The sequence below is a fragment of the Molossus molossus genome, unplaced genomic scaffold, assembly GCF_014108415.1.
Source record: "Molossus molossus isolate mMolMol1 unplaced genomic scaffold, mMolMol1.p scaffold_m16_p_21, whole genome shotgun sequence".
NCBI lineage: Eukaryota > Metazoa > Chordata > Mammalia > Chiroptera > Molossidae > Molossus > Molossus molossus.
Window position 1 is genome coordinate 24,497,638 of NW_023425357.1, and position 11,629 is coordinate 24,509,266.

The window sequence follows — 11,629 nt, forward strand, 5'->3', positions numbered from 1 at the left end:
GCCTAAAGCCACACCGCTCCGCAGGTGCAGATCCTATGGAACCCGGGGCTGGACTCGGAGGCCAGTGCTCTGTACCCTTTGCCTTCCTGGTCCCTCAGCTGAGCCAGAGCACAGCCCCCCTAACACATGGGAACCCCTCCCATACCCTGGAGGCCGTGGGAGAGTTCTAACTGGGCCTGTGTGCTTGCGGATGATGAGCAGAGAGGAGCCGCTTACCTTCCGCCCTCCCTGGGCAGCTCTGCAGGTAGCTCCTTATTTGAGTAGCAATGGAAGTGGGGTGGATGCCAAAGGCATAGAGCCTGACACACGTGTGTGCACCCTGAGCTCCTGGGAGGTCTTCGGGGCTGCAGGGTGGACCATCGGGGACCCCTAGACGTCCTGGAGCCCATCACTCCCTCTGGAGGAAAACCGGACTTCGTGGAAGTGAAGAGGCTTTGGGCAAATCCGTCTGTGTGACCAGAACTGTTGATTAAAGAAAGGCCATGTCTTGCTCCTCCTGTGTGGCTCAGTGGATTGAGTGTGGTTCCATGGACGGAGAGGTGCTGGTTCTATTCCCAGTCAGGGCACATGCCTGGGTTGTGGGCTCCATCCCCAGTAGGGGCGTGCAGGAGGCAGCCAATTGAAGTTTTTCTCTCATATCCATGTTTCCATCTCTCTCTCCCTTCCTCTCTCTCTAAAAAATCAATAAAAATATATTATAAAAAAAAGGAAAGAAAGGAAGAGAGAGGGAGGGAGGGAGGGAGGGAGGGAGGGAGGAAGGAAGGAAGGAAGGAAGGAAGGAAGGAAGGAAGGAAGGAAGGAAGGAAGGAAGGAAGGGAGGCCATTTCTTGGCTGGGGAAGAACAGCCTTTTCCAATAACACCCTTTCATAGCAAACCCATCTGAGCTCAGTGGGGCGAGCCCAGGCTGCCGGCGCTTCGTGAAGATCAGCAGGTCTGAAGGACCCCTTCAGGGTTCCTCTGGAGACACACCTGAGCTAGACATGAGGCGGTGGGGGAGGAAGCACAGGTGTAGAATTAGCCCTCACTAAACACCCTCATTTGCAGGCCCTGAGCTGGGTGTTTTCCATTTGCTGTCTCACCAGCTCTGTGTGAGGCGGGCATTATTCACCCATGGGGAGACTGAGGCACAGAAATGTAAAACAACTTCCTTGCCCAGGGTCACGTGGCTGGGGAGGGACAGGCCTAGAATTTGAACTCAGACCTTTCCCACCCCCAGAACCTCAAGATTTCCCCCATAAAAGTGACATCTGTATTTGGCCTGTGGCCCACTTTGACTTCCAGATCTTTTTCTCCTCCCTTGGTGCCAAGGCCAAGCCTATCCCATCTGGCCGCAACGTGTCGTGTTTAAGTGCCCAGGCTCAAGGACCCGCCTGTCTGGATTTAATCCTGGGCCTGTCAGGAGCACGGGGGAAACAACGTCACCACTGGGTGCTTCATTTCCCTTATCTGTGAAATAGGGATGATGACAACAGTACCTACCTCCAGAGGATCACGTGAAGAGTAAATTAATGTCTACATAGGTGAAATTCTTAGAACCTGGTACAAGGTAAGTGCTCAACGTGGGCTTTTGTTCACTGGGGTAGTGGTTCTCAGCCCCGGGGGCTTTAGGAAAATAGTTCTGATTGAATTGGTCACAGGGGGGGCCGCGTGAGGGTGGGCGTCAGAGCTCCCCAGGGGATTGCAGATACCCCAGCAAACGTGAGCCGCACCAGGCCCGTTTCCGTTGCGGGCGGGTGTCCTGGGCGCCCGGGGCAGTGGGCAGCGCCTGGCAGGTGTCCGGAGGGGCTGGAGTGCCGCTCAGGTGCCCTCTGGGTCTGTGTCCCTCTTCATTCAGCATCGAGATCTCATCTCCCATCGGTGAGGAGGGAAGTCACCCACTCAGACCAAGGCCATCGGCCCTGACATAAAGGCCAGCTTTGTCCCATCCTGAAGGTTCCCAGTGCAAACATGAAGTCATCCCAGCCCTGCCTCTGCCAAGGGCTGTGGAAGCCCCGCCCCCGACCGCCAGGGCCAGTCCTGGGGATTCCTGAGCAGGGACCCGCCCGGTTCTTTCCAAGTCACACGCTGTCCCCTGGCTTCCTGGGATGTGCAGGAGAAGTTCAGGTCCAGAGAGGATGTGGGGGCCTGTGGCCCTGGTCTAGGCCCACCCCTTCCAAGTCACTCACATCCCCCCCACGAAGGCTGACACGTGGGCTTTGATTCCATTTTACAAATGATGTCAGCTCTCTGGGTCTTTGTTTTCTCCTCTGCATAAACCTCCCCGGTGTCTGTGAGGATTCAAATGATGGAAGACAGAGTGGGGCTGCAATGCGTGGTGGCTACAGCACAGCGGTCCTGCCGGTGCTGATGGGGTGCCCAGGAGCACCCTCTTAGAGGGTGGACTCCCACGTCACTGGTGAGGGGCAGCTGGCAGCACTGGGGGGGGGGAGGGGGAGGGGAAGGCCCCAGAGGAGAGGTTAGAGGCTGAGACAGCAGACAGAGAAAGTGCCGTGGGCACCAGTCAGACCCGACCCTGCTCTTTAAAATGCGAGCATTTCCCTCAAACACATAAAGAGACCATTTCCCGCGTCCCTGCACCGGCCAGGCACCAAGCAAGATGCACCCCAGGCACCACATGCGTCTCGGGGGAGCCTCCCAGCAGCCCTTCCAGTTCCCATTGCAGACAGCTGTGATGCCCGGGCCGGTTCGGCTCAGCTGCTAGAGCGTCGGCCCGAGGAGTCGTGGGTTCGATTCCGGTCAAGGGCACGAGTCTCGGTTGTGGTTTGGTCTCTGGCCCTGGTTGGGGTCCTGTGGGAGGCAACCAGTGGATGGATGTGTCTCTCTCATGTCAATGTTTCTCTCTCTCTCTCTCTCTCTCACTCCCCACTCCCACTCTGTCTGAAAATAAATGGAAAAATATCCTCGGGTGAGGATTAAAAAAGACAGGCGTAGCCCAGAGGGTTAGGGGCTCCAGAGCGCACGCCAGCTCACTCCGCTGTGAGGCCAGACCTCTCTGCTCTGCCTGCCGTGGGAGGCGGCTGCCACACCAGCCGGGGTTCGAAGGCGCCTCCCTAAATTATCTACCTAAACCAACGTGATGAAAGAGGACCCACATGTCTAGGAAGCGGAGTTCCCGTCAATACTCATTTACTCATTCTTTCAAAAAATATTTACTGAGCACCCACTGGGCATTGTACGAGGCACTGGGAACTGAACAGGGAACCAGACAGACAAGGTCTGTGGGCTAATGGAGCCAGCATTCCAGGGAGTGTGGGGAACGGGCTGAGCAGGGAAGAGACAGAAAGTAAATAAACAAGATGATGAAGGATTATAATAGGGCTTTGTATCAGTTATCTATTACTGCATGACCAACACCTCGAGCCTATAGCTTAAAAGAGCTATTGTTTATTTCCTCACCGTTCTGCAACTGGAGTGGGGCTGAGCTGGGCGGTTCTTTTGCTGGTCTTGTCTGAAGTCATCTGTAGCCTCCGTTGTCACCAGGTGGCTCAGTCGAGGCTGGAGGGTTTAAGAAGCCAAATGGCAAAGGCCATTCAGGGTCAGCTTTGGTTCTAGCACAATGTCACTTCCGCCACATTCTATTGACACAGTGAGTCACAAGCCCAGCCCAGATGCAGGAGATGGGAAAAATGACCTGCTTTATGACCATGTTTTTCAAGCTACCCTGGGCTAGGAAAGACATCAACAAGGTGATGAATGGAAGGCAGCAATCAGACCCACAGACATCTAGGCTTGGTGTGAACAGCGTAATATATCCCCCCCAAGTTGAAGTAACATTATCTTTTTTATTTTTATTTTTTTAAATCCTCACCCAAGGATATTTTTTCCATTTATCTTTAGATAGAGTGGAAGGGAGGGAGAGAGAGAGAGAGAGAAACATCGATGTGAGAGAGACACATGGACTGGTTGCCTCCCGCACGACCCTGACCAGGACCGGGGACAAACCACAACCGAGGTATATGCCCTTGACCAGAATCAAACCTGTGACTCTTTGGTCCGCGGGCCGACGCTCTAACCACTAAGCCAAACCGGCTGGGGCTGAATTAACTTGAAATGCAGAAACCAGAGCATTTCATGAAAAACTTTTTGGGAGAAGTCAGGTCTGGCAGCTTGGGCCGCAGAGTGTTTGCTGGGCGGTGCTGCCTCGGGCGACGGCGTCACTCTGCGGAGTGTCGCCTCTCTCACCTGTCATGGATTCCTAAGCCTGAGGCTGAGTGTCCCCGGACATTTGGGATCTTCAGCCGTTGTTCTCACAGTGGTGCTCAGAAGGAAGCGAGACAGTCCTCCTACCTGGGCCTCCATGGAAAGCGGAAAGATGAAAGATGAACTAAGAGCCCATGTTCGGTTACTTACATTGCATATGTTATTTGTGTTTGTAAAGAATCAGCAGTTGATTCTCGACACCTCTTTGTCTCTTTGGAACCTCTTAGGCCTTTTCAGCATTTTTAGCCCCTCTGATACAGAGTTGGGGGACAGGAGCAAAGAAGTCCCCAGTAACAAGGTGTCACTGATGCTTCCCCCTGAAGGATGAGAAGCCGGTGGCCAGGATGAGTGTTAGGGGAAGAGGCACAGCATGTGCCAATGTCCTGTGGTCACAGAAGGCCCCTGTGGCTGGAGGAAGTGTCAAGTGGCACAGAAATGAAGCTGGAGCGGTGGGTGAAACGCATTTTGTGCAGGTTCAGAGGCACAAAGGTTGGGTTTTTCTCAAGGCAGTGGGACAACAGCCAAGGGTTTTTGAACTGGGGAGTGACATGGTGGGACTTCCCAAAACTGAGAGAGCAGATTGTGAAGGGAGAGGTTTGGGGCGATGGGTTTGTAGAGAAGTTGAGAGGAATCGACAGTGATTGCTGGTGGACAGGAGGGTCTGTCTGTCGAGCTTCCTTCTGTCCTGGCTGCTCTCTGAAGGAAGCCGGGGTAAAGAGGCCTCGGGGAGCGTGGGTGGGCCCAGGGGCTTCTGCTGTGGCCTCCGTGCGGCAGGAAGTCTGAGCGGCTCAGATCTCGGCGAAGTAGCACCTGTGAGTTCTGGCAATGTCCTTGGCAATGCCCCGCCAGCCCGGGGAAGCCAGGCGTCTGAAGTGTGGATGGCTCTCCGCTCGGGCTGCACATCAGTTACCTGGGGCCTATTCCTGGGCCCCAGACTCACAGATTCGAGCTTCTACAGGGTGGGGTCCAGTGTCCTGTGTCTGCTGTACTTAACGACCATAAACGGAGGGGCTTATAGCAGCACAGAGTTACTCTCTCACAGTTCTGGAGGCCGGGACCCAACACGGGGCTCACCAGGCTAACTCCAGGTGTCTGCAGGGCTGTCTTCCTCCTGGAGCTGCAGGGGAGACTGTCTCCTCGCCCTTTCAGACTTCCAGAGGCCGCCCTCACTGCTTGGCCTGTAGCCGCTCATCCCTCCAGCTTCTGCTTCTGTTGTCACATCTTCTCTCTGACCGTCCTGCCCCATTATGAGGACCTCGGGATGACCCTGACCCGCCCGCCTCATCCAGGATCACTGCCCCATCTCAGGATCCTTAGCTTAATCACATCTGCGAAGTCCCTTTTGCCATGTGTAGTGACAAATCTGCTGGGTCTGGGACTGGGACATGGGTATCCGGGGGGGGGGGGGGGGGCATCACTCCATCGACTAAGTGGTTAAGGCAGCTCGAGTCCTTTTCCTGCAGAATGAGAATAAGGGACATTCCCCGAGCACAGCCGGCTCCTCGCCACGTCACAGGGCCGGTGCGGTGGGGACCTCAGAACACAGGAAACTTGGTTAGTGCAGCTAATGACACGAAGAGCGGCACAAAGGCGAGAGGACAGTTGTGGAAAGAACACAGGTCCCGGTGTCACCAGACCTGCCTCAGACCAGCCAGGCGACTTGGAGCAAGTGACCCAAAGGTTTGTGCTTTCCTCATCTGTCGAGGGTCATAATGACCTTGTGGGAATGTTGTGAGGATGACAATTAGCAGCAAAAGACCCACCACGGGGTTTGAGATGTTAAGTGTTAGGACAGGAGGAAAGACAGCCAAGGGGAGCTGATGCCCCGGGCAGAGGACACCCCTGTTCCTCCTCCCTCGCTCCCGGCCACGTGGCTGCATTGGGGAAGCAGGCCGGCCTGGAACTGTTAGTCAGTTTCCCCTTTCCTGGCCGTAGCTGATAAGTATATCCTGCTGGATAAAAATACAACCGCCCTTACGGTAAGATTCCCAGGCTGGGAATTGTCTCAGCACCCGCCTCCGGCCTGGGGAGCCTCGCCCACAAACGACTCATGGCTGTGGGTCCTGGACAGCACGGAGGGCCGGGGCTTCACCGCCCTGCGGTGCCCTCCCGGGGCGGAGAGGAGGCCGGGACTCCGCTGGGGAAGCAGCAGCATGGCCGAGGCAGTGGGGATGGCGTCCCACCCACGGCACCCGCAGCCCCGGTGAAGCCGAGACAAACGCCTAATAGCCAGCACGGGTCTCAGCGTGAGCCGGCCTTGGTTCTCGGTACCATGTGGCAGTGCCTTTACTTCTCACCACGAGCCTGTGGCCTGAGGGCCTGTCACTGTCCCCAGGAGACTGCGGTACAGGGGTAAGGAACTAGTCAAAGAACCAGTTGGTGGTGGAGGCGGGATTTGAAATCAGCAGTCTGGCACTGAACTGGTGGGCTGGATCCTCTTGAATCTAATTTAGAAAAGTAGTTCAAAGGGCTCCTTTCAGTTTCCTGATGGTGTGAAGATCTGTAGATCCCCCAAACTCTGGACAACACACACAGGAATGGCCCGTGCCTCGAGCCACCTGCTGGCACACACCAGGCCCACGGCCCTCCAGCCCGAAGCCTCCACCCAGGGCCGCCTCCAGTACCCACCACTTTCTGCCCAGAGTGTTGATCTTTGTTTTTTTAAATCCTCACCCGAACACATGTTCATTGATTTTTAGAGGGGAATGCAGAGAGAAACATTAATGGGAGAAACATTGATTGCCTCCCCCACGTACCCACGGGGCCCAGGGCGCGGACCTACAACCCAGGTATGTGCCCTGACCAGGAATGGAGCCCGAGACCTTTCGGTGGACAAGACGATGCTCCTACCAACTGAGCCAACGGGCCGGGGCCAGAGTGTTAATCTTTGTTCTTATTTGCTCCCAATGTTCTATGCCTCCTTTTATTATGGAGATCAACATCACAGAACACAAATCACGTACAGGTATGTAATCCGGTGGCACTGAGCACATTCATGATGTTGTGTGAGCGTCATTTTGTCACCCCAGAGGAAACCCTGTGCCCATGGCTCCTTCCCCTCAGGCCCTGGCAACACTCACCTGCTGTCTCTGGAGCTTTTCCTATTCTGGACACTTCATGTCAACGGAACCCCGGTCTGGCTCCTTCACTTAGCATCTTGTTGTCAAGGTTCATCCAGTTGTAGCGTCAGTGCCTCCTTCTTTCTTAAAAATCCTCACCGAAGGTATTTTTCCATTGATTTGCTTCTCACCTGAGGATAGAGTAGGAGGGAGGGAGAGAGAGGGGGAGAGAGAGAGAAACATCGACGTGAAAGGTACACATCGAGGGGCTGCCACTCACACAACCCAACCAGGTCCGGGGACAAACTGCAACCATGGTATGTGACCTTAGCGGGAACTGAACCCGGGTCTCTCTGGACGGCAGGCTGACTCTCCAACCACTGAGCCAAACTGGCCAGGGCTGATTTGCTTGTTTTGTTTTTAGATAAGAATGGGAGTGAGGGAGGGACAGAGAAACATTGATGTGAGAGAGACACATCAATGTTTGACAGGCTGCCTCCCGCACAACCCCAACCGGGGCTGGGGATTGAACCTACAACCAAGGTATAGGCCCTTGACCAGGAATCGAACCCACGACTCTTTGGTCTGTGAGCTGACACTCTAACCGCTGAGCCAAACCGGCCAGGGCTCATTCTTTTTTACGAGTGAATAATATTCCAATGCACGAATGGACCACGTGTTGTGTACCCATCCATCCATCGATGCGTATTTGCAGGGCTGTCTTACCTTTGGGCTAATGTGACTGGAGCCATGAACATCCGTGCACCAGCACTGGAGTCCGTCTTCATTTCTCTTGGGTCTAGACACCTAGGATTAAACCTGCTGGGTCACATGGTGACTCGATCTTTACCTTGTTGAGGGGTGGCCTATCGGTGCAACAGCGGCGCACCATCTTACATTCCCACCAGCAACGCACAGGGCTCCCATTTCACACCTGTGGCAACTTTTCTGTTGTTTTATTATATTATTAGAACCATCCTTGTGTGTGTGACGTATTTATCCTGCAAACTGAAAGTGAAGGATTTCCAGACAAGCAAATTGAGGAATTCAGTCTCATTTCAGCGACAAGGGCGGTGCTGAGAGGTTTTGCAGCGGAGAGTGGGCACAGCCAGGACTCCTCGGTGCTGCCAGTGGGAGCCTGGCCCCTCAGGGCAGAGCTTGGGGCCCCCAACAGCTCCAACCACGCTTTCCACATCCAGCCCTCGGAGGGCTGGTTTCTGGCTAAAACTTTGTGTAAAGAGTGTTCCACAACCTCCACTCTCCAATGATACAAAGGCTTGCAGATGCCCTGGCCGGTGTGGCTCAGTGGTTGAGCATCGGCCCACGCACCAACAGGTCGCTGGTTTGATTCCCACTCAGGGCACGTGCCTGGGTTGTGGGCTCTGATCCCCAATAGGGAGCGTGCAGGAGGCAGCCGATGGATGGTTCTCATCAATGTTTCTCTCATTCTCTCTAAAAATCAATAAAAAACGTTAAAAAAAGTTTGCAGGCCTTACAACCTTGCTGTGGAAGGTAGAAAAAAAATTAAAACCAACATCCAAAACTATATCATGCCCCGCTGTACCACTGAAGATGAATATCCCTTTTCTTCTTTTCATGTGATTTTGGGAGTGATTCCAGGGGACATGACTGATGTAACTTGGACATCACTGGTCGATTCCCTAAGTTCCTTGCCCCTTGCCTGCAATGGAGATCTGCCTCTGACATCTGTTAGTACCCCTGGTCTTTGGAGGTTACAGTCTCTGGCAAGGGAGCAAGAGAACATGACAGAGAACTCTATTTTCCGCAGACGGAACCCTCCCATTTATGACTCCGCCCTTGACGTCAAGGTTCTCTATTGCTTAAGTCTAATTTCTTTCTTTCTTTCTTCTGAGGAAAGGAAATTTGAAACTGTTTTGTGGGGGAGACAGTGTGGAGATTTATCCTGACAGGTGGAGGGCACCACGCAATGACTGTGGAGTGCAGCAGCCAAGGATCCAGGGGGCGGACCTCAAACTGTTTAGGTTGTGACACAGAGAAGGCAACATGCCACGCACAGACCACGCCAAGCTATATCGATAACACTAATTTTGCAGGAACCACTGTAAAAATCAGAAGCAATCAGAATGCCTTCCCCATCAAATTGTTTTATTAGGTTAATGAAACAGCTTAAAGATGATTCGTTTTGTTCAGTACCCTTCTAGAAAATATTTCAAGTTTTAATGAACTTGCAATACATAAAACAAAATTACTTTACCATACACAAATTTCAGATCAAAATACAACACTCTGTTCTGTTTTCTTACAGTTATAAAATCCAGTCAATACAAACTACATAAAAAAGATAAAACACTTTCACTGGTCCTTGGTACAAGAGAACAGCACAATGGCAATTTGTTCCCAAAGCACAAGTCCTGTGCTCATGAAAAGGAACCCACCCCACAGTCACCCCACGATAGACTGACGCATGTAAACACAGTACATGCTATGCGATCGAAGAAAGTTAACATATCCCTTTTGCATCAGTATTACTTGTAAACCAAAAAGCAATTTTGTAAGAAAGGTTACTAGTTCATAATCACTCCGACTTCACTAAATTGCATAACAGCAAAGAAATAGGAAATCACTCCACAGAACAAACACATTTGGACCACAGGATGTCCAAGACATGATGCGTCACTGAGAGATCACATGAGCACGACTTCTCTACTATGCTACTGGGGTTGGGGAGTACATTGGGCAAGTGTCAGCTTCTTGGTACTTAAAATATTCTGAACTCTCTGTATGTCTTTCATTTAGCTTATCTATTTCTCACTGCAGATCCCTGTTTTTCAGTAACAGGTGTTTCTCTGAAGACCGGGATACCTTATCACACACAGTACAACCTAATCTGAATACATGCCTACGTAGACTTCTCAACTTGGAAGCTTATTAGATCATGAAAGCTGCAGGATTTACACTTGGACCTATTCTGCATGTACCATGTCAGAAGAGATAGATATGTTCATTAAACCAAGATTTGTGTTTAACAGGATGAATTTTTATATGGCATTTTGGAAATTAGGTATTTATAGGATATTTAGAGTATTTTCCTTATGGTATTAAAAGCAACACAATGACAAATCAAGAGGGTGCTAAAAACCAGTTCTTGACAAGTGGGACTGTCACATATTTGGCACCTGGTACCACATAGGCACCAGCCAATAAGAGCGACGCTGGCCATTCAGCTGGACCAGGACCCCCTGTGAAGATCGGCCCCGAGTCTGAAAGGGTGAAGTTGAATTTGCAAGTCTGTTTTAGGGAATTCCCTTGATAGTTTTCCACCGGTGCTAGAAAACAAACGATCTCCACGTGTGTGAGCTATGGCCAGATCTCGTCCACAGACAGACACCAGCGTGTGTCACCAGGAGCACGCAGTGATAAAGACGAGGTCTGCCAGAGCCTGCCCGAGGTGCCCCTGCAGCTTCTCGTGAGGATGGGGGCCAGTGGGTGGAGAAGGGAGGTGCTTTTGTGAAAGCCTGTTGATCACTCCCAGTTCCATGAATACAAACTGCAGAACTGGCTACAATGGTTTGCAAAATTTCTGCCAAAGCCATGATCACTTTATGATGGTCACAGTTCACAGATGGTACAATTCAAAACAAAATGAGTATCACTCTGCCACTGGGGACTTGCAGGGGGACAGGGTTGAGGAACCAAACGAAAGCTGGGTTACACATGAGTCAAAATGAAAAGGCCCTGTCAGCAGATAAAGCCACTGATGAGTTATCACGCAAGTTTTCTAAATAGCCTGTGCTCCTCTCAACTAAAAGCCACCTGACACGTCTCGCCATAAACTTATCTCCCCGTGGATTTGGGGTGATGTCTGTTTTCACGCAGAACTTGAATTTTGAGGCCCCACACGGGAAGACGCTGCCATAAACCCACCTAAACCGAAGGCTTGTTTTAAGCTGACGGCACCTCTCTGCTCCATGTACTGCAGCCTACACGAGTTTTTTACAAAGCAATGAGCATGTGCTAGATTAATAATAATAATGATAAAAAACTGATTTTCTGGAGTTTCTTCTGAAGCAAAAATTCCTTTTGAAAAAATATGAAAAGGCCTCCCTTACTGTAAACAAACGATCCTACCTTCTGACCGACACGACCCGGAGCGCGGCGTGTTTGCGGCCAGGGCCCGGGGAGAGGAAACCATGCCTCCGGCCCTCGTGGACCAGCCAGCAGCTGCGGGACGGGCCCACGGGCATCCCTCGCGGGCTCATGTGCGCCAGTTCCCACGAGCTGCCAGGCCCTGAGCACACCTGTCCGGCAATTTGGGACCCCACAGGGCCCCCGGTTCTGGTGCTGAGGTAGTACGTGTGGCGTCCAGAGACCCTTCCCACGGCTCAGA

The 11,629-nt window shown here is 52.4% G+C and overlaps 1 long non-coding RNA gene across 1 annotated transcript; it reads right to left on the reverse strand.

Moving 5' to 3' along the window:
• Window positions 1-3,381: 3,381 nt before the first annotated feature.
• LOC118639032 lies at window positions 3,382-7,442 on the reverse strand. Its single transcript, XR_004961141.1, has 2 exons — window positions 7,282-7,442; window positions 3,382-3,496 (listed from the first exon to the last, which is right to left on the reverse strand). It is a non-coding gene; the product is annotated as an uncharacterized LOC118639032 (long non-coding RNA).
• Window positions 7,443-11,629: the final 4,187 nt, after the last annotated feature.